At 50.1% G+C, this 21,827-nt stretch overlaps 38 non-coding genes across 38 annotated transcripts; all 38 read left to right on the forward strand.

The window, feature by feature from the left end:
- Positions 1–90: 90 nt before the first annotated feature.
- Positions 91–172, forward strand: Trnas-uga (transfer RNA serine (anticodon UGA)). The gene has a single exon. It is a non-coding gene; the product is annotated as a tRNA-Ser (tRNA).
- A 590-nt stretch (positions 173–762) lies between these two features.
- Positions 763–835, forward strand: Trnaf-gaa (transfer RNA phenylalanine (anticodon GAA)). The gene has a single exon. It is a non-coding gene; the product is annotated as a tRNA-Phe (tRNA).
- Positions 836–1,373: 538 nt separating this feature from the next.
- Positions 1,374–1,446, forward strand: Trnak-uuu (transfer RNA lysine (anticodon UUU)). Its single transcript has one exon. It is a non-coding gene; the product is annotated as a tRNA-Lys (tRNA).
- Positions 1,447–1,584: 138 nt separating this feature from the next.
- On the forward strand, positions 1,585–1,666 carry Trnas-cga (transfer RNA serine (anticodon CGA)). The gene has a single exon. It is a non-coding gene; the product is annotated as a tRNA-Ser (tRNA).
- A 699-nt stretch (positions 1,667–2,365) lies between these two features.
- On the forward strand, positions 2,366–2,447 carry Trnas-uga (transfer RNA serine (anticodon UGA)). Its single transcript has one exon. It is a non-coding gene; the product is annotated as a tRNA-Ser (tRNA).
- A 590-nt stretch (positions 2,448–3,037) lies between these two features.
- On the forward strand, positions 3,038–3,110 carry Trnaf-gaa (transfer RNA phenylalanine (anticodon GAA)). Its single transcript has one exon. It is a non-coding gene; the product is annotated as a tRNA-Phe (tRNA).
- A 538-nt stretch (positions 3,111–3,648) lies between these two features.
- Positions 3,649–3,721, forward strand: Trnak-uuu (transfer RNA lysine (anticodon UUU)). The gene has a single exon. It is a non-coding gene; the product is annotated as a tRNA-Lys (tRNA).
- A 138-nt stretch (positions 3,722–3,859) lies between these two features.
- On the forward strand, positions 3,860–3,941 carry Trnas-cga (transfer RNA serine (anticodon CGA)). Its single transcript has one exon. It is a non-coding gene; the product is annotated as a tRNA-Ser (tRNA).
- Positions 3,942–4,629: 688 nt separating this feature from the next.
- Trnas-uga (transfer RNA serine (anticodon UGA)) lies at positions 4,630–4,711 on the forward strand. The gene has a single exon. It is a non-coding gene; the product is annotated as a tRNA-Ser (tRNA).
- A 590-nt stretch (positions 4,712–5,301) lies between these two features.
- Trnaf-gaa (transfer RNA phenylalanine (anticodon GAA)) lies at positions 5,302–5,374 on the forward strand. The gene has a single exon. It is a non-coding gene; the product is annotated as a tRNA-Phe (tRNA).
- A 538-nt stretch (positions 5,375–5,912) lies between these two features.
- Trnak-uuu (transfer RNA lysine (anticodon UUU)) lies at positions 5,913–5,985 on the forward strand. Its single transcript has one exon. It is a non-coding gene; the product is annotated as a tRNA-Lys (tRNA).
- Positions 5,986–6,123: 138 nt separating this feature from the next.
- Positions 6,124–6,205, forward strand: Trnas-cga (transfer RNA serine (anticodon CGA)). Its single transcript has one exon. It is a non-coding gene; the product is annotated as a tRNA-Ser (tRNA).
- Positions 6,206–6,893: 688 nt separating this feature from the next.
- Trnas-uga (transfer RNA serine (anticodon UGA)) lies at positions 6,894–6,975 on the forward strand. Its single transcript has one exon. It is a non-coding gene; the product is annotated as a tRNA-Ser (tRNA).
- A 590-nt stretch (positions 6,976–7,565) lies between these two features.
- Trnaf-gaa (transfer RNA phenylalanine (anticodon GAA)) lies at positions 7,566–7,638 on the forward strand. Its single transcript has one exon. It is a non-coding gene; the product is annotated as a tRNA-Phe (tRNA).
- Positions 7,639–8,176: 538 nt separating this feature from the next.
- On the forward strand, positions 8,177–8,249 carry Trnak-uuu (transfer RNA lysine (anticodon UUU)). Its single transcript has one exon. It is a non-coding gene; the product is annotated as a tRNA-Lys (tRNA).
- A 138-nt stretch (positions 8,250–8,387) lies between these two features.
- Trnas-cga (transfer RNA serine (anticodon CGA)) lies at positions 8,388–8,469 on the forward strand. The gene has a single exon. It is a non-coding gene; the product is annotated as a tRNA-Ser (tRNA).
- Positions 8,470–9,157: 688 nt separating this feature from the next.
- Trnas-uga (transfer RNA serine (anticodon UGA)) lies at positions 9,158–9,239 on the forward strand. The gene has a single exon. It is a non-coding gene; the product is annotated as a tRNA-Ser (tRNA).
- A 590-nt stretch (positions 9,240–9,829) lies between these two features.
- Trnaf-gaa (transfer RNA phenylalanine (anticodon GAA)) lies at positions 9,830–9,902 on the forward strand. Its single transcript has one exon. It is a non-coding gene; the product is annotated as a tRNA-Phe (tRNA).
- A 538-nt stretch (positions 9,903–10,440) lies between these two features.
- Positions 10,441–10,513, forward strand: Trnak-uuu (transfer RNA lysine (anticodon UUU)). The gene has a single exon. It is a non-coding gene; the product is annotated as a tRNA-Lys (tRNA).
- Positions 10,514–10,651: 138 nt separating this feature from the next.
- Trnas-cga (transfer RNA serine (anticodon CGA)) lies at positions 10,652–10,733 on the forward strand. Its single transcript has one exon. It is a non-coding gene; the product is annotated as a tRNA-Ser (tRNA).
- Positions 10,734–11,432: 699 nt separating this feature from the next.
- Trnas-uga (transfer RNA serine (anticodon UGA)) lies at positions 11,433–11,514 on the forward strand. The gene has a single exon. It is a non-coding gene; the product is annotated as a tRNA-Ser (tRNA).
- Positions 11,515–12,104: 590 nt separating this feature from the next.
- Trnaf-gaa (transfer RNA phenylalanine (anticodon GAA)) lies at positions 12,105–12,177 on the forward strand. The gene has a single exon. It is a non-coding gene; the product is annotated as a tRNA-Phe (tRNA).
- Positions 12,178–12,715: 538 nt separating this feature from the next.
- Positions 12,716–12,788, forward strand: Trnak-uuu (transfer RNA lysine (anticodon UUU)). The gene has a single exon. It is a non-coding gene; the product is annotated as a tRNA-Lys (tRNA).
- A 138-nt stretch (positions 12,789–12,926) lies between these two features.
- Positions 12,927–13,008, forward strand: Trnas-cga (transfer RNA serine (anticodon CGA)). The gene has a single exon. It is a non-coding gene; the product is annotated as a tRNA-Ser (tRNA).
- Positions 13,009–13,707: 699 nt separating this feature from the next.
- Positions 13,708–13,789, forward strand: Trnas-uga (transfer RNA serine (anticodon UGA)). Its single transcript has one exon. It is a non-coding gene; the product is annotated as a tRNA-Ser (tRNA).
- Positions 13,790–14,379: 590 nt separating this feature from the next.
- On the forward strand, positions 14,380–14,452 carry Trnaf-gaa (transfer RNA phenylalanine (anticodon GAA)). Its single transcript has one exon. It is a non-coding gene; the product is annotated as a tRNA-Phe (tRNA).
- A 538-nt stretch (positions 14,453–14,990) lies between these two features.
- Positions 14,991–15,063, forward strand: Trnak-uuu (transfer RNA lysine (anticodon UUU)). Its single transcript has one exon. It is a non-coding gene; the product is annotated as a tRNA-Lys (tRNA).
- Positions 15,064–15,201: 138 nt separating this feature from the next.
- On the forward strand, positions 15,202–15,283 carry Trnas-cga (transfer RNA serine (anticodon CGA)). Its single transcript has one exon. It is a non-coding gene; the product is annotated as a tRNA-Ser (tRNA).
- A 688-nt stretch (positions 15,284–15,971) lies between these two features.
- On the forward strand, positions 15,972–16,053 carry Trnas-uga (transfer RNA serine (anticodon UGA)). Its single transcript has one exon. It is a non-coding gene; the product is annotated as a tRNA-Ser (tRNA).
- A 590-nt stretch (positions 16,054–16,643) lies between these two features.
- Trnaf-gaa (transfer RNA phenylalanine (anticodon GAA)) lies at positions 16,644–16,716 on the forward strand. The gene has a single exon. It is a non-coding gene; the product is annotated as a tRNA-Phe (tRNA).
- Positions 16,717–17,254: 538 nt separating this feature from the next.
- Trnak-uuu (transfer RNA lysine (anticodon UUU)) lies at positions 17,255–17,327 on the forward strand. The gene has a single exon. It is a non-coding gene; the product is annotated as a tRNA-Lys (tRNA).
- Positions 17,328–17,465: 138 nt separating this feature from the next.
- Positions 17,466–17,547, forward strand: Trnas-cga (transfer RNA serine (anticodon CGA)). The gene has a single exon. It is a non-coding gene; the product is annotated as a tRNA-Ser (tRNA).
- A 699-nt stretch (positions 17,548–18,246) lies between these two features.
- Positions 18,247–18,328, forward strand: Trnas-uga (transfer RNA serine (anticodon UGA)). Its single transcript has one exon. It is a non-coding gene; the product is annotated as a tRNA-Ser (tRNA).
- A 590-nt stretch (positions 18,329–18,918) lies between these two features.
- On the forward strand, positions 18,919–18,991 carry Trnaf-gaa (transfer RNA phenylalanine (anticodon GAA)). The gene has a single exon. It is a non-coding gene; the product is annotated as a tRNA-Phe (tRNA).
- Positions 18,992–19,529: 538 nt separating this feature from the next.
- Positions 19,530–19,602, forward strand: Trnak-uuu (transfer RNA lysine (anticodon UUU)). Its single transcript has one exon. It is a non-coding gene; the product is annotated as a tRNA-Lys (tRNA).
- Positions 19,603–19,740: 138 nt separating this feature from the next.
- Positions 19,741–19,822, forward strand: Trnas-cga (transfer RNA serine (anticodon CGA)). The gene has a single exon. It is a non-coding gene; the product is annotated as a tRNA-Ser (tRNA).
- Positions 19,823–20,521: 699 nt separating this feature from the next.
- Trnas-uga (transfer RNA serine (anticodon UGA)) lies at positions 20,522–20,603 on the forward strand. The gene has a single exon. It is a non-coding gene; the product is annotated as a tRNA-Ser (tRNA).
- A 590-nt stretch (positions 20,604–21,193) lies between these two features.
- Trnaf-gaa (transfer RNA phenylalanine (anticodon GAA)) lies at positions 21,194–21,266 on the forward strand. Its single transcript has one exon. It is a non-coding gene; the product is annotated as a tRNA-Phe (tRNA).
- The last annotated feature ends 561 nt before the right edge of the window (positions 21,267–21,827 follow it).

The raw sequence follows: 21,827 nt of genomic DNA on the forward strand, positions 1-21,827 counted from the left end.
AGAGAAAAGAGTGAGGCCAAGGCGCTTTCTGCCATCGGATTGCTTCTCAAGGTGGCACTTTCACTTGTCGGAAGACGCTTTTTGCCACCGGCAGTCGTGGCCGAGTGGTTAAGGCGTCTGACTTGAAATCAGATTCCCTCTGGGAGCGCAGGTTCGAGTCCTGCCGACTGCGAAAACTTTCTCGCTCACAGAAGATGGACGTTCAGCTGCATCCTAGCGGTTGCGTCACTACTAAACACGTGGGTCGCCAGCAATGTGCAGTGTTCTTGGCTACAGGGTGCAGCGCTAAAGTCGCGCCCAGAAGCCACAGCTCATCTCCTCGTCTCGCAGCCGTCCACCAGGTGTCAGTGCAAGTGTCGCCTCTCTGGGCAGTGCAGATGTGTCCATTTTAGCTTGCAGACGATGACGTGTAGCAATTTATGAGCTAGCGCAAGTCAAATGTTTTACCGTGTGTATCTGCTAGATACTGCCTCTCACACGGTGGAGAGGCTCACTCCTTCTTGTGTCTCGTTCTCTGCACACGAGTTGCACGTGGCATCGATATAGCACCGGTTTTCTAGCGTCAGCGAAGTCAATATTACATGAATCGAGTCGACGTGTTTGCTTGTTACGATGATGGAAGCAGAAGAAATGTGTGTGGTGCTTCACTGCATCTGCTGCTCGCCTTTCAGCGTCCCTGTGTCTTATAGACGAAGACGACTGTGAAATTGGCGACGAGGCAGAGGTTAACGAAGACGTACAAAACAGAGACGTTCCACGTCAGCCGAAATAGCTCAGTTGGGAGAGCGTTAGACTGAAGATCTAAAGGTCCCTGGTTCGATCCCGGGTTTCGGCATGCATTCGTTTTGAAGCTGACGCCAATGGAATTGCTCGAGTTTGTGATAATGTAACTACCGCCGAGAACAAAGGTGACTCCCTCCTGTAGCTGTTCTGGTTGTCTAGTGCATGCCATAAGAGGAACACAGTAGGCAACTGCCTGGGAAGCAAGAAAATAAAAAAAAATGTGCTACCGACTGCGTTCCCTTTTTTGTGTCAGGACGTGAAGAACGTCTCCAACGGAACTGTGAAATGAGCGAAAACGTGGGAAACATTGCATTCAAAATGCTTGTGAATTTTCGAGTTGCCCAGTGAGTGTCAACAAAACACGTAAATCCTCTGCTCCAACGCATGAGACGTAACGACTGCTGCAATTTGTTTTTGCGTCGTGTGTCAGTATTCTTCGATAGTCTGTTACGAGCTTAGCACGATAAGTTTGTAGACAGCATCCAGGCGACGTTTTATTAGTTACGGCTCCATGCAGCGATTGCACAACAGTAAAGGACATGAGTCAATGTATAGTTGTGCATCGTGGAAGGTTTGCTAACGTCGTGTGAGCCCGGATAGCTCAGCCGGTAGAGCATTAGGCTTTTAACCTAAGGGTCCAGGGTTCAAATCCCTGTCCGGGCGGAAATTTTAATGCTTTGGTAGTGATTCGTCTAGTAGCGGCGGAAACACTACGGAAGAGAATGTAACTACGCCGTTTCCTGCCACCACAGTGCTTTAAACGGTAGCAGTTGCATGTGACGGGAGATGATCGCGCTCCGCGCAGTCGTGGCCGAGTGGTTAAGGCGTCTGACTCGAAATCAGATTCCCTCTGGGAGCGTAGGTTCGAGTCCTACCGGCTGCGTGCGATTTTGCGTAAAGAAGAGCAAATATTTTCACACGCATGAACGCGGGTGCAAACCAATGACGCCACTCTCAACAAGACGAAAATCTAAGAATACAGAGTTCCGCGACGGCCGCTGCTTCCTGTGGTTACCGGTTCACCACGCACTGACGCTGGGACTGCAGAAAGCCGTCGCAGGCCCACGAGTGCGCTCCCGTCATTTTCTCGCGCCGACGCCGAGTTTGTGAGTACACACATGTGCTTGGAAGTTTTGGACAGAGCGAACATTCATTTCTTTTTAAGAATCGTAATTCAGTCATTCGAGTGCGGCAAAAGCAATGGTGCAGCGTTTCTTTTCTTAAGATCTCGCAGCTACTTGCAAGTATGTCCACCGCTTAAGAGGACAGAAAACTAGCGTCAGCGGTGCGTCAGTGGGAAGTCGGTGAAGTCGCCATTGGAGCCATAAGCCAGTAATTACGACATGTGAATCAGTCGCTCATCACGCAGCTGTACGATAGCTCAGTCGGTAGAGCGTTAGGTTTTCAACCAAAGGGTGTTGGGTCCAAGCCTCTGCCTGGGCGAAAATTAACACACTTTCGTAACGGCTAATGTGCTGGCCATGGAAACACTAGAGAAAAGAGTGAGGCCAAGGCGCTTTCTGCCATCGGATTGCTTCTCAAGGTGGCACTTTCACTTGTCGGAAGACGCTTTTTGCCACCGGCAGTCGTGGCCGAGTGGTTAAGGCGTCTGACTTGAAATCAGATTCCCTCTGGGAGCGCAGGTTCGAGTCCTGCCGACTGCGAAAATTTTCTCGCTCACAGAAGATGGACGTTCAGCTGCATCCTAGCGGTTGCGTCACTACTAAACACGTGGGTCGCCAGCAATGTGCAGTGTTCTTGGCTACAGGGTGCAGCGCTAAAGTCGCGCCCAGAAGCCACAGCTCATCTCCTCGTCTCGCAGCCGTCCACCAGGTGTCAGTGCAAGTGTCGCCTCTCTGGGCAGTGCAGATGTGTCCATTTTAGCTTGCAGACGATGACGTGTAGCAATTTATGAGCTAGCGCAAGTCAAATGTTTTACCGTGTGTATCTGCTAGATACTGCCTCTCACACGGTGGAGAGGCTCACTCCTTCTTGTGTCTCGTTCTCTGCACACGAGTTGCACGTGGCATCGATATAGCACCGGTTTTCTAGCGTCAGCGAAGTCAATATTACATGAATCGAGTCGACGTGTTTGCTTGTTACGATGATGGAAGCAGAAGAAATGTGTGTGGTGCTTCACTGCATCTGCTGCTCGCCTTTCAGCGTCCCTGTGTCTTATAGACGAAGACGACTGTGAAATTGGCGACGAGGCAGAGGTTAACGAAGACGTACAAAACAGAGACGTTCCACGTCAGCCGAAATAGCTCAGTTGGGAGAGCGTTAGACTGAAGATCTAAAGGTCCCTGGTTCGATCCCGGGTTTCGGCATGCATTCGTTTTGAAGCTGACGCCAATGGAATTGCTCGAGTTTGTGATAATGTAACTACCGCCGAGAACAAAGGTGACTCCCTCCTGTAGCTGTTCTGGTTGTCTAGTGCATGCCATAAGAGGAACACAGTAGGCAACTGCCTGGGAAGCAAGAAAATAAAAAAAAATGTGCTACCGACTGCGTTCCCTTTTTTGTGTCAGGACGTGAAGAACGTCTCCAACGGAACTGTGAAATGAGCGAAAACGTGGGAAACATTGCATTCAAAATGCTTGTGAATTTTCGAGTTGCCCAGTGAGTGTCAACAAAACACGTAAATCCTCTGCTCCAACGCATGAGACGTAACGACTGCTGCAATTTGTTTTTGCGTCGTGTGTCAGTATTCTTCGATAGTCTGTTACGAGCTTAGCACGATAAGTTTGTAGACAGCATCCAGGCGACGTTTTATTAGTTACGGCTCCATGCAGCGATTGCACAACAGTAAAGGACATGAGTCAATGTATAGTTGTGCATCGTGGAAGGTTTGCTAACGTCGTGTGAGCCCGGATAGCTCAGCCGGTAGAGCATTAGGCTTTTAACCTAAGGGTCCAGGGTTCAAATCCCTGTCCGGGCGGAAATTTTAATGCTTTGGTAGTGATTCGTCTAGTAGCGGCGGAAACACTACGGAAGAGAATGTAACTACGCCGTTTCCTGCCACCACAGTGCTTTAAACGGTAGCAGTTGCATGTGACGGGAGATGATCGCGCTCCGCGCAGTCGTGGCCGAGTGGTTAAGGCGTCTGACTCGAAATCAGATTCCCTCTGGGAGCGTAGGTTCGAGTCCTACCGGCTGCGTGCGATTTTGCGTAAAGAAGAGCAAATATTTTCACACGCATGAACGCGGGTGCAAACCAATGACGCCACTCTCAACAAGACGAAAATCTAAGAATACAGAGTTCCGCGACGGCCGCTGCTTCCTGTGGTTACCGGTTCACCACGCACTGACGCTGGGACTGCAGAAAGCCGTCGCAGGCCCACGAGTGCGCTCCCGTCATTTTCTCGCGCCGACGCCGAGTTTGTGAGTACACACATGTGCTTGGAAGTTTTGGACAGAGCGAACATTCATTTCTTTTTAAGAATCGTAATTCAGTCATTCGAGTGCGGCAAAAGCAATGGTGCAGCGTTTCTTTTCTTAAGATCTCGCAGCTACTTGCAAGTATGTCCACCGCTTAAGAGGACAGAAAACTAGCGTCAGCGGGAAGTCGGTGAAGTCGCCATTGGGGCCATAAGCCAGTAATTACGACATGTGAATCAGTCGCTCATCACGCAGCTGTACGATAGCTCAGTCGGTAGAGCGTTAGGTTTTCAACCAAAGGGTGTTGGGTCCAAGCCTCTGCCTGGGCGAAAATTAACACACTTTCGTAACGGCTAATGTGCTGGCCATGGAAACACTAGAGAAAAGAGTGAGGCCAAGGCGCTTTCTGCCATCGGATTGCTTCTCAAGGTGGCACTTTCACTTGTCGGAAGACGCTTTTTGCCACCGGCAGTCGTGGCCGAGTGGTTAAGGCGTCTGACTTGAAATCAGATTCCCTCTGGGAGCGCAGGTTCGAGTCCTGCCGACTGCGAAAATTTTCTCGCTCACAGAAGATGGACGTTCAGCTGCATCCTAGCGGTTGCGTCACTACTAAACACGTGGGTCGCCAGCAATGTGCAGTGTTCTTGGCTACAGGGTGCAGCGCTAAAGTCGCGCCCAGAAGCCACAGCTCATCTCCTCGTCTCGCAGCCGTCCACCAGGTGTCAGTGCAAGTGTCGCCTCTCTGGGCAGTGCAGATGTGTCCATTTTAGCTTGCAGACGATGACGTGTAGCAATTTATGAGCTAGCGCAAGTCAAATGTTTTACCGTGTGTATCTGCTAGATACTGCCTCTCACACGGTGGAGAGGCTCACTCCTTCTTGTGTCTCGTTCTCTGCACACGAGTTGCACGTGGCATCGATATAGCACCGGTTTTCTAGCGTCAGCGAAGTCAATATTACATGAATCGAGTCGACGTGTTTGCTTGTTACGATGATGGAAGCAGAAGAAATGTGTGTGGTGCTTCACTGCATCTGCTGCTCGCCTTTCAGCGTCCCTGTGTCTTATAGACGAAGACGACTGTGAAATTGGCGACGAGGCAGAGGTTAACGAAGACGTACAAAACAGAGACGTTCCACGTCAGCCGAAATAGCTCAGTTGGGAGAGCGTTAGACTGAAGATCTAAAGGTCCCTGGTTCGATCCCGGGTTTCGGCATGCATTCGTTTTGAAGCTGACGCCAATGGAATTGCTCGAGTTTGTGATAATGTAACTACCGCCGAGAACAAAGGTGACTCCCTCCTGTAGCTGTTCTGGTTGTCTAGTGCATGCCATAAGAGGAACACAGTAGGCAACTGCCTGGGAAGCAAGAAAATAAAAAAAAATGTGCTACCGACTGCGTTCCCTTTTTTGTGTCAGGACGTGAAGAACGTCTCCAACGGAACTGTGAAATGAGCGAAAACGTGGGAAACATTGCATTCAAAATGCTTGTGAATTTTCGAGTTGCCCAGTGAGTGTCAACAAAACACGTAAATCCTCTGCTCCAACGCATGAGACGTAACGACTGCTGCAATTTGTTTTTGCGTCGTGTGTCAGTATTCTTCGATAGTCTGTTACGAGCTTAGCACGATAAGTTTGTAGACAGCATCCAGGCGACGTTTTATTAGTTACGGCTCCATGCAGCGATTGCACAACAGTAAAGGACATGAGTCAATGTATAGTTGTGCATCGTGGAAGGTTTGCTAACGTCGTGTGAGCCCGGATAGCTCAGCCGGTAGAGCATTAGGCTTTTAACCTAAGGGTCCAGGGTTCAAATCCCTGTCCGGGCGGAAATTTTAATGCTTTGGTAGTGATTCGTCTAGTAGCGGCGGAAACACTACGGAAGAGAATGTAACTACGCCGTTTCCTGCCACCACAGTGCTTTAAACGGTAGCAGTTGCATGTGACGGGAGATGATCGCGCTCCGCGCAGTCGTGGCCGAGTGGTTAAGGCGTCTGACTCGAAATCAGATTCCCTCTGGGAGCGTAGGTTCGAGTCCTACCGGCTGCGTGCGATTTTGCGTAAAGAAGAGCAAATATTTTCACACGCATGAACGCGGGTGCAAACCAATGACGCCACTCTCAACAAGACGAAAATCTAAGAATACAGAGTTCCGCGACGGCCGCTGCTTCCTGTGGTTACCGGTTCACCACGCACTGACGCTGGGACTGCAGAAAGCCGTCGCAGGCCCACGAGTGCGCTCCCGTCATTTTCTCGCGCCGACGCCGAGTTTGTGAGTACACACATGTGCTTGGAAGTTTTGGACAGAGCGAACATTCATTTCTTTTTAAGAATCGTAATTCAGTCATTCGAGTGCGGCAAAAGCAATGGTGCAGCGTTTCTTTTCTTAAGATCTCGCAGCTACTTGCAAGTATGTCCACCGCTTAAGAGGACAGAAAACTAGCGTCAGCGGGAAGTCGGTGAAGTCGCCATTGGGGCCATAAGCCAGTAATTACGACATGTGAATCAGTCGCTCATCACGCAGCTGTACGATAGCTCAGTCGGTAGAGCGTTAGGTTTTCAACCAAAGGGTGTTGGGTCCAAGCCTCTGCCTGGGCGAAAATTAACACACTTTCGTAACGGCTAATGTGCTGGCCATGGAAACACTAGAGAAAAGAGTGAGGCCAAGGCGCTTTCTGCCATCGGATTGCTTCTCAAGGTGGCACTTTCACTTGTCGGAAGACGCTTTTTGCCACCGGCAGTCGTGGCCGAGTGGTTAAGGCGTCTGACTTGAAATCAGATTCCCTCTGGGAGCGCAGGTTCGAGTCCTGCCGACTGCGAAAATTTTCTCGCTCACAGAAGATGGACGTTCAGCTGCATCCTAGCGGTTGCGTCACTACTAAACACGTGGGTCGCCAGCAATGTGCAGTGTTCTTGGCTACAGGGTGCAGCGCTAAAGTCGCGCCCAGAAGCCACAGCTCATCTCCTCGTCTCGCAGCCGTCCACCAGGTGTCAGTGCAAGTGTCGCCTCTCTGGGCAGTGCAGATGTGTCCATTTTAGCTTGCAGACGATGACGTGTAGCAATTTATGAGCTAGCGCAAGTCAAATGTTTTACCGTGTGTATCTGCTAGATACTGCCTCTCACACGGTGGAGAGGCTCACTCCTTCTTGTGTCTCGTTCTCTGCACACGAGTTGCACGTGGCATCGATATAGCACCGGTTTTCTAGCGTCAGCGAAGTCAATATTACATGAATCGAGTCGACGTGTTTGCTTGTTACGATGATGGAAGCAGAAGAAATGTGTGTGGTGCTTCACTGCATCTGCTGCTCGCCTTTCAGCGTCCCTGTGTCTTATAGACGAAGACGACTGTGAAATTGGCGACGAGGCAGAGGTTAACGAAGACGTACAAAACAGAGACGTTCCACGTCAGCCGAAATAGCTCAGTTGGGAGAGCGTTAGACTGAAGATCTAAAGGTCCCTGGTTCGATCCCGGGTTTCGGCATGCATTCGTTTTGAAGCTGACGCCAATGGAATTGCTCGAGTTTGTGATAATGTAACTACCGCCGAGAACAAAGGTGACTCCCTCCTGTAGCTGTTCTGGTTGTCTAGTGCATGCCATAAGAGGAACACAGTAGGCAACTGCCTGGGAAGCAAGAAAATAAAAAAAAATGTGCTACCGACTGCGTTCCCTTTTTTGTGTCAGGACGTGAAGAACGTCTCCAACGGAACTGTGAAATGAGCGAAAACGTGGGAAACATTGCATTCAAAATGCTTGTGAATTTTCGAGTTGCCCAGTGAGTGTCAACAAAACACGTAAATCCTCTGCTCCAACGCATGAGACGTAACGACTGCTGCAATTTGTTTTTGCGTCGTGTGTCAGTATTCTTCGATAGTCTGTTACGAGCTTAGCACGATAAGTTTGTAGACAGCATCCAGGCGACGTTTTATTAGTTACGGCTCCATGCAGCGATTGCACAACAGTAAAGGACATGAGTCAATGTATAGTTGTGCATCGTGGAAGGTTTGCTAACGTCGTGTGAGCCCGGATAGCTCAGCCGGTAGAGCATTAGGCTTTTAACCTAAGGGTCCAGGGTTCAAATCCCTGTCCGGGCGGAAATTTTAATGCTTTGGTAGTGATTCGTCTAGTAGCGGCGGAAACACTACGGAAGAGAATGTAACTACGCCGTTTCCTGCCACCACAGTGCTTTAAACGGTAGCAGTTGCATGTGACGGGAGATGATCGCGCTCCGCGCAGTCGTGGCCGAGTGGTTAAGGCGTCTGACTCGAAATCAGATTCCCTCTGGGAGCGTAGGTTCGAGTCCTACCGGCTGCGTGCGATTTTGCGTAAAGAAGAGCAAATATTTTCACACGCATGAACGCGGGTGCAAACCAATGACGCCACTCTCAACAAGACGAAAATCTAAGAATACAGAGTTCCGCGACGGCCGCTGCTTCCTGTGGTTACCGGTTCACCACGCACTGACGCTGGGACTGCAGAAAGCCGTCGCAGGCCCACGAGTGCGCTCCCGTCATTTTCTCGCGCCGACGCCGAGTTTGTGAGTACACACATGTGCTTGGAAGTTTTGGACAGAGCGAACATTCATTTCTTTTTAAGAATCGTAATTCAGTCATTCGAGTGCGGCAAAAGCAATGGTGCAGCGTTTCTTTTCTTAAGATCTCGCAGCTACTTGCAAGTATGTCCACCGCTTAAGAGGACAGAAAACTAGCGTCAGCGGGAAGTCGGTGAAGTCGCCATTGGAGCCATAAGCCAGTAATTACGACATGTGAATCAGTCGCTCATCACGCAGCTGTACGATAGCTCAGTCGGTAGAGCGTTAGGTTTTCAACCAAAGGGTGTTGGGTCCAAGCCTCTGCCTGGGCGAAAATTAACACACTTTCGTAACGGCTAATGTGCTGGCCATGGAAACACTAGAGAAAAGAGTGAGGCCAAGGCGCTTTCTGCCATCGGATTGCTTCTCAAGGTGGCACTTTCACTTGTCGGAAGACGCTTTTTGCCACCGGCAGTCGTGGCCGAGTGGTTAAGGCGTCTGACTTGAAATCAGATTCCCTCTGGGAGCGCAGGTTCGAGTCCTGCCGACTGCGAAAATTTTCTCGCTCACAGAAGATGGACGTTCAGCTGCATCCTAGCGGTTGCGTCACTACTAAACACGTGGGTCGCCAGCAATGTGCAGTGTTCTTGGCTACAGGGTGCAGCGCTAAAGTCGCGCCCAGAAGCCACAGCTCATCTCCTCGTCTCGCAGCCGTCCACCAGGTGTCAGTGCAAGTGTCGCCTCTCTGGGCAGTGCAGATGTGTCCATTTTAGCTTGCAGACGATGACGTGTAGCAATTTATGAGCTAGCGCAAGTCAAATGTTTTACCGTGTGTATCTGCTAGATACTGCCTCTCACACGGTGGAGAGGCTCACTCCTTCTTGTGTCTCGTTCTCTGCACACGAGTTGCACGTGGCATCGATATAGCACCGGTTTTCTAGCGTCAGCGAAGTCAATATTACATGAATCGAGTCGACGTGTTTGCTTGTTACGATGATGGAAGCAGAAGAAATGTGTGTGGTGCTTCACTGCATCTGCTGCTCGCCTTTCAGCGTCCCTGTGTCTTATAGACGAAGACGACTGTGAAATTGGCGACGAGGCAGAGGTTAACGAAGACGTACAAAACAGAGACGTTCCACGTCAGCCGAAATAGCTCAGTTGGGAGAGCGTTAGACTGAAGATCTAAAGGTCCCTGGTTCGATCCCGGGTTTCGGCATGCATTCGTTTTGAAGCTGACGCCAATGGAATTGCTCGAGTTTGTGATAATGTAACTACCGCCGAGAACAAAGGTGACTCCCTCCTGTAGCTGTTCTGGTTGTCTAGTGCATGCCATAAGAGGAACACAGTAGGCAACTGCCTGGGAAGCAAGAAAATAAAAAAAAATGTGCTACCGACTGCGTTCCCTTTTTTGTGTCAGGACGTGAAGAACGTCTCCAACGGAACTGTGAAATGAGCGAAAACGTGGGAAACATTGCATTCAAAATGCTTGTGAATTTTCGAGTTGCCCAGTGAGTGTCAACAAAACACGTAAATCCTCTGCTCCAACGCATGAGACGTAACGACTGCTGCAATTTGTTTTTGCGTCGTGTGTCAGTATTCTTCGATAGTCTGTTACGAGCTTAGCACGATAAGTTTGTAGACAGCATCCAGGCGACGTTTTATTAGTTACGGCTCCATGCAGCGATTGCACAACAGTAAAGGACATGAGTCAATGTATAGTTGTGCATCGTGGAAGGTTTGCTAACGTCGTGTGAGCCCGGATAGCTCAGCCGGTAGAGCATTAGGCTTTTAACCTAAGGGTCCAGGGTTCAAATCCCTGTCCGGGCGGAAATTTTAATGCTTTGGTAGTGATTCGTCTAGTAGCGGCGGAAACACTACGGAAGAGAATGTAACTACGCCGTTTCCTGCCACCACAGTGCTTTAAACGGTAGCAGTTGCATGTGACGGGAGATGATCGCGCTCCGCGCAGTCGTGGCCGAGTGGTTAAGGCGTCTGACTCGAAATCAGATTCCCTCTGGGAGCGTAGGTTCGAGTCCTACCGGCTGCGTGCGATTTTGCGTAAAGAAGAGCAAATATTTTCACACGCATGAACGCGGGTGCAAACCAATGACGCCACTCTCAACAAGACGAAAATCTAAGAATACAGAGTTCCGCGACGGCCGCTGCTTCCTGTGGTTACCGGTTCACCACGCACTGACGCTGGGACTGCAGAAAGCCGTCGCAGGCCCACGAGTGCGCTCCCGTCATTTTCTCGCGCCGACGCCGAGTTTGTGAGTACACACATGTGCTTGGAAGTTTTGGACAGAGCGAACATTCATTTCTTTTTAAGAATCGTAATTCAGTCATTCGAGTGCGGCAAAAGCAATGGTGCAGCGTTTCTTTTCTTAAGATCTCGCAGCTACTTGCAAGTATGTCCACCGCTTAAGAGGACAGAAAACTAGCGTCAGCGGTGCGTCAGTGGGAAGTCGGTGAAGTCGCCATTGGAGCCATAAGCCAGTAATTACGACATGTGAATCAGTCGCTCATCACGCAGCTGTACGATAGCTCAGTCGGTAGAGCGTTAGGTTTTCAACCAAAGGGTGTTGGGTCCAAGCCTCTGCCTGGGCGAAAATTAACACACTTTCGTAACGGCTAATGTGCTGGCCATGGAAACACTAGAGAAAAGAGTGAGGCCAAGGCGCTTTCTGCCATCGGATTGCTTCTCAAGGTGGCACTTTCACTTGTCGGAAGACGCTTTTTGCCACCGGCAGTCGTGGCCGAGTGGTTAAGGCGTCTGACTTGAAATCAGATTCCCTCTGGGAGCGCAGGTTCGAGTCCTGCCGACTGCGAAAATTTTCTCGCTCACAGAAGATGGACGTTCAGCTGCATCCTAGCGGTTGCGTCACTACTAAACACGTGGGTCGCCAGCAATGTGCAGTGTTCTTGGCTACAGGGTGCAGCGCTAAAGTCGCGCCCAGAAGCCACAGCTCATCTCCTCGTCTCGCAGCCGTCCACCAGGTGTCAGTGCAAGTGTCGCCTCTCTGGGCAGTGCAGATGTGTCCATTTTAGCTTGCAGACGATGACGTGTAGCAATTTATGAGCTAGCGCAAGTCAAATGTTTTACCGTGTGTATCTGCTAGATACTGCCTCTCACACGGTGGAGAGGCTCACTCCTTCTTGTGTCTCGTTCTCTGCACACGAGTTGCACGTGGCATCGATATAGCACCGGTTTTCTAGCGTCAGCGAAGTCAATATTACATGAATCGAGTCGACGTGTTTGCTTGTTACGATGATGGAAGCAGAAGAAATGTGTGTGGTGCTTCACTGCATCTGCTGCTCGCCTTTCAGCGTCCCTGTGTCTTATAGACGAAGACGACTGTGAAATTGGCGACGAGGCAGAGGTTAACGAAGACGTACAAAACAGAGACGTTCCACGTCAGCCGAAATAGCTCAGTTGGGAGAGCGTTAGACTGAAGATCTAAAGGTCCCTGGTTCGATCCCGGGTTTCGGCATGCATTCGTTTTGAAGCTGACGCCAATGGAATTGCTCGAGTTTGTGATAATGTAACTACCGCCGAGAACAAAGGTGACTCCCTCCTGTAGCTGTTCTGGTTGTCTAGTGCATGCCATAAGAGGAACACAGTAGGCAACTGCCTGGGAAGCAAGAAAATAAAAAAAAATGTGCTACCGACTGCGTTCCCTTTTTTGTGTCAGGACGTGAAGAACGTCTCCAACGGAACTGTGAAATGAGCGAAAACGTGGGAAACATTGCATTCAAAATGCTTGTGAATTTTCGAGTTGCCCAGTGAGTGTCAACAAAACACGTAAATCCTCTGCTCCAACGCATGAGACGTAACGACTGCTGCAATTTGTTTTTGCGTCGTGTGTCAGTATTCTTCGATAGTCTGTTACGAGCTTAGCACGATAAGTTTGTAGACAGCATCCAGGCGACGTTTTATTAGTTACGGCTCCATGCAGCGATTGCACAACAGTAAAGGACATGAGTCAATGTATAGTTGTGCATCGTGGAAGGTTTGCTAACGTCGTGTGAGCCCGGATAGCTCAGCCGGTAGAGCATTAGGCTTTTAACCTAAGGGTCCAGGGTTCAAATCCCTGTCCGGGCGGAAATTTTAATGCTTTGGTAGTGATTCGTCTAGTAGCGGCGGAAACACTACGGAAGAGAATGTAACTACGCCGTTTCCTGCCACCACAGTGCTTTAAACGGTAGCAGTTGCATGTGACGGGAGATGATCGCGCTCCGCGCAGTCGTGGCCGAGTGGTTAAGGCGTCTGACTCGAAATCAGATTCCCTCTGGGAGCGTAGGTTCGAGTCCTACCGGCTGCGTGCGATTTTGCGTAAAGAAGAGCAAATATTTTCACACGCATGAACGCGGGTGCAAACCAATGACGCCACTCTCAACAAGACGAAAATCTAAGAATACAGAGTTCCGCGACGGCCGCTGCTTCCTGTGGTTACCGGTTCACCACGCACTGACGCTGGGACTGCAGAAAGCCGTCGCAGGCCCACGAGTGCGCTCCCGTCATTTTCTCGCGCCGACGCCGAGTTTGTGAGTACACACATGTGCTTGGAAGTTTTGGACAGAGCGAACATTCATTTCTTTTTAAGAATCGTAATTCAGTCATTCGAGTGCGGCAAAAGCAATGGTGCAGCGTTTCTTTTCTTAAGATCTCGCAGCTACTTGCAAGTATGTCCACCGCTTAAGAGGACAGAAAACTAGCGTCAGCGGTGCGTCAGTGGGAAGTCGGTGAAGTCGCCATTGGAGCCATAAGCCAGTAATTACGACATGTGAATCAGTCGCTCATCACGCAGCTGTACGATAGCTCAGTCGGTAGAGCGTTAGGTTTTCAACCAAAGGGTGTTGGGTCCAAGCCTCTGCCTGGGCGAAAATTAACACACTTTCGTAACGGCTAATGTGCTGGCCATGGAAACACTAGAGAAAAGAGTGAGGCCAAGGCGCTTTCTGCCATCGGATTGCTTCTCAAGGTGGCACTTTCACTTGTCGGAAGACGCTTTTTGCCACCGGCAGTCGTGGCCGAGTGGTTAAGGCGTCTGACTTGAAATCAGATTCCCTCTGGGAGCGCAGGTTCGAGTCCTGCCGACTGCGAAAATTTTCTCGCTCACAGAAGATGGACGTTCAGCTGCATCCTAGCGGTTGCGTCACTACTAAACACGTGGGTCGCCAGCAATGTGCAGTGTTCTTGGCTACAGGGTGCAGCGCTAAAGTCGCGCCCAGAAGCCACAGCTCATCTCCTCGTCTCGCAGCCGTCCACCAGGTGTCAGTGCAAGTGTCGCCTCTCTGGGCAGTGCAGATGTGTCCATTTTAGCTTGCAGACGATGACGTGTAGCAATTTATGAGCTAGCGCAAGTCAAATGTTTTACCGTGTGTATCTGCTAGATACTGCCTCTCACACGGTGGAGAGGCTCACTCCTTCTTGTGTCTCGTTCTCTGCACACGAGTTGCACGTGGCATCGATATAGCACCGGTTTTCTAGCGTCAGCGAAGTCAATATTACATGAATCGAGTCGACGTGTTTGCTTGTTACGATGATGGAAGCAGAAGAAATGTGTGTGGTGCTTCACTGCATCTGCTGCTCGCCTTTCAGCGTCCCTGTGTCTTATAGACGAAGACGACTGTGAAATTGGCGACGAGGCAGAGGTTAACGAAGACGTACAAAACAGAGACGTTCCACGTCAGCCGAAATAGCTCAGTTGGGAGAGCGTTAGACTGAAGATCTAAAGGTCCCTGGTTCGATCCCGGGTTTCGGCATGCATTCGTTTTGAAGCTGACGCCAATGGAATTGCTCGAGTTTGTGATAATGTAACTACCGCCGAGAACAAAGGTGACTCCCTCCTGTAGCTGTTCTGGTTGTCTAGTGCATGCCATAAGAGGAACACAGTAGGCAACTGCCTGGGAAGCAAGAAAATAAAAAAAAATGTGCTACCGACTGCGTTCCCTTTTTTGTGTCAGGACGTGAAGAACGTCTCCAACGGAACTGTGAAATGAGCGAAAACGTGGGAAACATTGCATTCAAAATGCTTGTGAATTTTCGAGTTGCCCAGTGAGTGTCAACAAAACACGTAAATCCTCTGCTCCAACGCATGAGACGTAACGACTGCTGCAATTTGTTTTTGCGTCGTGTGTCAGTATTCTTCGATAGTCTGTTACGAGCTTAGCACGATAAGTTTGTAGACAGCATCCAGGCGACGTTTTATTAGTTACGGCTCCATGCAGCGATTGCACAACAGTAAAGGACATGAGTCAATGTATAGTTGTGCATCGTGGAAGGTTTGCTAACGTCGTGTGAGCCCGGATAGCTCAGCCGGTAGAGCATTAGGCTTTTAACCTAAGGGTCCAGGGTTCAAATCCCTGTCCGGGCGGAAATTTTAATGCTTTGGTAGTGATTCGTCTAGTAGCGGCGGAAACACTACGGAAGAGAATGTAACTACGCCGTTTCCTGCCACCACAGTGCTTTAAACGGTAGCAGTTGCATGTGACGGGAGATGATCGCGCTCCGCGCAGTCGTGGCCGAGTGGTTAAGGCGTCTGACTCGAAATCAGATTCCCTCTGGGAGCGTAGGTTCGAGTCCTACCGGCTGCGTGCGATTTTGCGTAAAGAAGAGCAAATATTTTCACACGCATGAACGCGGGTGCAAACCAATGACGCCACTCTCAACAAGACGAAAATCTAAGAATACAGAGTTCCGCGACGGCCGCTGCTTCCTGTGGTTACCGGTTCACCACGCACTGACGCTGGGACTGCAGAAAGCCGTCGCAGGCCCACGAGTGCGCTCCCGTCATTTTCTCGCGCCGACGCCGAGTTTGTGAGTACACACATGTGCTTGGAAGTTTTGGACAGAGCGAACATTCATTTCTTTTTAAGAATCGTAATTCAGTCATTCGAGTGCGGCAAAAGCAATGGTGCAGCGTTTCTTTTCTTAAGATCTCGCAGCTACTTGCAAGTATGTCCACCGCTTAAGAGGACAGAAAACTAGCGTCAGCGGGAAGTCGGTGAAGTCGCCATTGGGGCCATAAGCCAGTAATTACGACATGTGAATCAGTCGCTCATCACGCAGCTGTACGATAGCTCAGTCGGTAGAGCGTTAGGTTTTCAACCAAAGGGTGTTGGGTCCAAGCCTCTGCCTGGGCGAAAATTAACACACTTTCGTAACGGCTAATGTGCTGGCCATGGAAACACTAGAGAAAAGAGTGAGGCCAAGGCGCTTTCTGCCATCGGATTGCTTCTCAAGGTGGCACTTTCACTTGTCGGAAGACGCTTTTTGCCACCGGCAGTCGTGGCCGAGTGGTTAAGGCGTCTGACTTGAAATCAGATTCCCTCTGGGAGCGCAGGTTCGAGTCCTGCCGACTGCGAAAATTTTCTCGCTCACAGAAGATGGACGTTCAGCTGCATCCTAGCGGTTGCGTCACTACTAAACACGTGGGTCGCCAGCAATGTGCAGTGTTCTTGGCTACAGGGTGCAGCGCTAAAGTCGCGCCCAGAAGCCACAGCTCATCTCCTCGTCTCGCAGCCGTCCACCAGGTGTCAGTGCAAGTGTCGCCTCTCTGGGCAGTGCAGATGTGTCCATTTTAGCTTGCAGACGATGACGTGTAGCAATTTATGAGCTAGCGCAAGTCAAATGTTTTACCGTGTGTATCTGCTAGATACTGCCTCTCACACGGTGGAGAGGCTCACTCCTTCTTGTGTCTCGTTCTCTGCACACGAGTTGCACGTGGCATCGATATAGCACCGGTTTTCTAGCGTCAGCGAAGTCAATATTACATGAATCGAGTCGACGTGTTTGCTTGTTACGATGATGGAAGCAGAAGAAATGTGTGTGGTGCTTCACTGCATCTGCTGCTCGCCTTTCAGCGTCCCTGTGTCTTATAGACGAAGACGACTGTGAAATTGGCGACGAGGCAGAGGTTAACGAAGACGTACAAAACAGAGACGTTCCACGTCAGCCGAAATAGCTCAGTTGGGAGAGCGTTAGACTGAAGATCTAAAGGTCCCTGGTTCGATCCCGGGTTTCGGCATGCATTCGTTTTGAAGCTGACGCCAATGGAATTGCTCGAGTTTGTGATAATGTAACTACCGCCGAGAACAAAGGTGACTCCCTCCTGTAGCTGTTCTGGTTGTCTAGTGCATGCCATAAGAGGAACACAGTAGGCAACTGCCTGGGAAGCAAGAAAATAAAAAAAAATGTGCTACCGACTGCGTTCCCTTTTTTGTGTCAGGACGTGAAGAACGTCTCCAACGGAACTGTGAAATGAGCGAAAACGTGGGAAACATTGCATTCAAAATGCTTGTGAATTTTCGAGTTGCCCAGTGAGTGTCAACAAAACACGTAAATCCTCTGCTCCAACGCATGAGACGTAACGACTGCTGCAATTTGTTTTTGCGTCGTGTGTCAGTATTCTTCGATAGTCTGTTACGAGCTTAGCACGATAAGTTTGTAGACAGCATCCAGGCGACGTTTTATTAGTTACGGCTCCATGCAGCGATTGCACAACAGTAAAGGACATGAGTCAATGTATAGTTGTGCATCGTGGAAGGTTTGCTAACGTCGTGTGAGCCCGGATAGCTCAGCCGGTAGAGCATTAGGCTTTTAACCTAAGGGTCCAGGGTTCAAATCCCTGTCCGGGCGGAAATTTTAATGCTTTGGTAGTGATTCGTCTAGTAGCGGCGGAAACACTACGGAAGAGAATGTAACTACGCCGTTTCCTGCCACCACAGTGCTTTAAACGGTAGCAGTTGCATGTGACGGGAGATGATCGCGCTCCGCGCAGTCGTGGCCGAGTGGTTAAGGCGTCTGACTCGAAATCAGATTCCCTCTGGGAGCGTAGGTTCGAGTCCTACCGGCTGCGTGCGATTTTGCGTAAAGAAGAGCAAATATTTTCACACGCATGAACGCGGGTGCAAACCAATGACGCCACTCTCAACAAGACGAAAATCTAAGAATACAGAGTTCCGCGACGGCCGCTGCTTCCTGTGGTTACCGGTTCACCACGCACTGACGCTGGGACTGCAGAAAGCCGTCGCAGGCCCACGAGTGCGCTCCCGTCATTTTCTCGCGCCGACGCCGAGTTTGTGAGTACACACATGTGCTTGGAAGTTTTGGACAGAGCGAACATTCATTTCTTTTTAAGAATCGTAATTCAGTCATTCGAGTGCGGCAAAAGCAATGGTGCAGCGTTTCTTTTCTTAAGATCTCGCAGCTACTTGCAAGTATGTCCACCGCTTAAGAGGACAGAAAACTAGCGTCAGCGGTGCGTCAGTGGGAAGTCGGTGAAGTCGCCATTGGAGCCATAAGCCAGTAATTACGACATGTGAATCAGTCGCTCATCACGCAGCTGTACGATAGCTCAGTCGGTAGAGCGTTAGGTTTTCAACCAAAGGGTGTTGGGTCCAAGCCTCTGCCTGGGCGAAAATTAACACACTTTCGTAACGGCTAATGTGCTGGCCATGGAAACACTAGAGAAAAGAGTGAGGCCAAGGCGCTTTCTGCCATCGGATTGCTTCTCAAGGTGGCACTTTCACTTGTCGGAAGACGCTTTTTGCCACCGGCAGTCGTGGCCGAGTGGTTAAGGCGTCTGACTTGAAATCAGATTCCCTCTGGGAGCGCAGGTTCGAGTCCTGCCGACTGCGAAAATTTTCTCGCTCACAGAAGATGGACGTTCAGCTGCATCCTAGCGGTTGCGTCACTACTAAACACGTGGGTCGCCAGCAATGTGCAGTGTTCTTGGCTACAGGGTGCAGCGCTAAAGTCGCGCCCAGAAGCCACAGCTCATCTCCTCGTCTCGCAGCCGTCCACCAGGTGTCAGTGCAAGTGTCGCCTCTCTGGGCAGTGCAGATGTGTCCATTTTAGCTTGCAGACGATGACGTGTAGCAATTTATGAGCTAGCGCAAGTCAAATGTTTTACCGTGTGTATCTGCTAGATACTGCCTCTCACACGGTGGAGAGGCTCACTCCTTCTTGTGTCTCGTTCTCTGCACACGAGTTGCACGTGGCATCGATATAGCACCGGTTTTCTAGCGTCAGCGAAGTCAATATTACATGAATCGAGTCGACGTGTTTGCTTGTTACGATGATGGAAGCAGAAGAAATGTGTGTGGTGCTTCACTGCATCTGCTGCTCGCCTTTCAGCGTCCCTGTGTCTTATAGACGAAGACGACTGTGAAATTGGCGACGAGGCAGAGGTTAACGAAGACGTACAAAACAGAGACGTTCCACGTCAGCCGAAATAGCTCAGTTGGGAGAGCGTTAGACTGAAGATCTAAAGGTCCCTGGTTCGATCCCGGGTTTCGGCATGCATTCGTTTTGAAGCTGACGCCAATGGAATTGCTCGAGTTTGTGATAATGTAACTACCGCCGAGAACAAAGGTGACTCCCTCCTGTAGCTGTTCTGGTTGTCTAGTGCATGCCATAAGAGGAACACAGTAGGCAACTGCCTGGGAAGCAAGAAAATAAAAAAAAATGTGCTACCGACTGCGTTCCCTTTTTTGTGTCAGGACGTGAAGAACGTCTCCAACGGAACTGTGAAATGAGCGAAAACGTGGGAAACATTGCATTCAAAATGCTTGTGAATTTTCGAGTTGCCCAGTGAGTGTCAACAAAACACGTAAATCCTCTGCTCCAACGCATGAGACGTAACGACTGCTGCAATTTGTTTTTGCGTCGTGTGTCAGTATTCTTCGATAGTCTGTTACGAGCTTAGCACGATAAGTTTGTAGACAGCATCCAGGCGACGTTTTATTAGTTACGGCTCCATGCAGCGATTGCACAACAGTAAAGGACATGAGTCAATGTATAGTTGTGCATCGTGGAAGGTTTGCTAACGTCGTGTGAGCCCGGATAGCTCAGCCGGTAGAGCATTAGGCTTTTAACCTAAGGGTCCAGGGTTCAAATCCCTGTCCGGGCGGAAATTTTAATGCTTTGGTAGTGATTCGTCTAGTAGCGGCGGAAACACTACGGAAGAGAATGTAACTACGCCGTTTCCTGCCACCACAGTGCTTTAAACGGTAGCAGTTGCATGTGACGGGAGATGATCGCGCTCCGCGCAGTCGTGGCCGAGTGGTTAAGGCGTCTGACTCGAAATCAGATTCCCTCTGGGAGCGTAGGTTCGAGTCCTACCGGCTGCGTGCGATTTTGCGTAAAGAAGAGCAAATATTTTCACACGCATGAACGCGGGTGCAAACCAATGACGCCACTCTCAACAAGACGAAAATCTAAGAATACAGAGTTCCGCGACGGCCGCTGCTTCCTGTGGTTACCGGTTCACCACGCACTGACGCTGGGACTGCAGAAAGCCGTCGCAGGCCCACGAGTGCGCTCCCGTCATTTTCTCGCGCCGACGCCGAGTTTGTGAGTACACACATGTGCTTGGAAGTTTTGGACAGAGCGAACATTCATTTCTTTTTAAGAATCGTAATTCAGTCATTCGAGTGCGGCAAAAGCAATGGTGCAGCGTTTCTTTTCTTAAGATCTCGCAGCTACTTGCAAGTATGTCCACCGCTTAAGAGGACAGAAAACTAGCGTCAGCGGTGCGTCAGTGGGAAGTCGGTGAAGTCGCCATTGGAGCCATAAGCCAGTAATTACGACATGTGAATCAGTCGCTCATCACGCAGCTGTACGATAGCTCAGTCGGTAGAGCGTTAGGTTTTCAACCAAAGGGTGTTGGGTCCAAGCCTCTGCCTGGGCGAAAATTAACACACTTTCGTAACGGCTAATGTGCTGGCCATGGAAACACTAGAGAAAAGAGTGAGGCCAAGGCGCTTTCTGCCATCGGATTGCTTCTCAAGGTGGCACTTTCACTTGTCGGAAGACGCTTTTTGCCACCGGCAGTCGTGGCCGAGTGGTTAAGGCGTCTGACTTGAAATCAGATTCCCTCTGGGAGCGCAGGTTCGAGTCCTGCCGACTGCGAAAATTTTCTCGCTCACAGAAGATGGACGTTCAGCTGCATCCTAGCGGTTGCGTCACTACTAAACACGTGGGTCGCCAGCAATGTGCAGTGTTCTTGGCTACAGGGTGCAGCGCTAAAGTCGCGCCCAGAAGCCACAGCTCATCTCCTCGTCTCGCAGCCGTCCACCAGGTGTCAGTGCAAGTGTCGCCTCTCTGGGCAGTGCAGATGTGTCCATTTTAGCTTGCAGACGATGACGTGTAGCAATTTATGAGCTAGCGCAAGTCAAATGTTTTACCGTGTGTATCTGCTAGATACTGCCTCTCACACGGTGGAGAGGCTCACTCCTTCTTGTGTCTCGTTCTCTGCACACGAGTTGCACGTGGCATCGATATAGCACCGGTTTTCTAGCGTCAGCGAAGTCAATATTACATGAATCGAGTCGACGTGTTTGCTTGTTACGATGATGGAAGCAGAAGAAATGTGTGTGGTGCTTCACTGCATCTGCTGCTCGCCTTTCAGCGTCCCTGTGTCTTATAGACGAAGACGACTGTGAAATTGGCGACGAGGCAGAGGTTAACGAAGACGTACAAAACAGAGACGTTCCACGTCAGCCGAAATAGCTCAGTTGGGAGAGCGTTAGACTGAAGATCTAAAGGTCCCTGGTTCGATCCCGGGTTTCGGCATGCATTCGTTTTGAAGCTGACGCCAATGGAATTGCTCGAGTTTGTGATAATGTAACTACCGCCGAGAACAAAGGTGACTCCCTCCTGTAGCTGTTCTGGTTGTCTAGTGCATGCCATAAGAGGAACACAGTAGGCAACTGCCTGGGAAGCAAGAAAATAAAAAAAAATGTGCTACCGACTGCGTTCCCTTTTTTGTGTCAGGACGTGAAGAACGTCTCCAACGGAACTGTGAAATGAGCGAAAACGTGGGAAACATTGCATTCAAAATGCTTGTGAATTTTCGAGTTGCCCAGTGAGTGTCAACAAAACACGTAAATCCTCTGCTCCAACGCATGAGACGTAACGACTGCTGCAATTTGTTTTTGCGTCGTGTGTCAGTATTCTTCGATAGTCTGTTACGAGCTTAGCACGATAAGTTTGTAGACAGCATCCAGGCGACGTTTTATTAGTTACGGCTCCATGCAGCGATTGCACAACAGTAAAGGACATGAGTCAATGTATAGTTGTGCATCGTGGAAGGTTTGCTAACGTCGTGTGAGCCCGGATAGCTCAGCCGGTAGA

Source organism: Schistocerca nitens, unplaced genomic scaffold (genome assembly GCF_023898315.1).
Source record: "Schistocerca nitens isolate TAMUIC-IGC-003100 unplaced genomic scaffold, iqSchNite1.1 HiC_scaffold_94, whole genome shotgun sequence".
NCBI classification, from domain to species: domain Eukaryota; kingdom Metazoa; phylum Arthropoda; class Insecta; order Orthoptera; family Acrididae; genus Schistocerca; species Schistocerca nitens.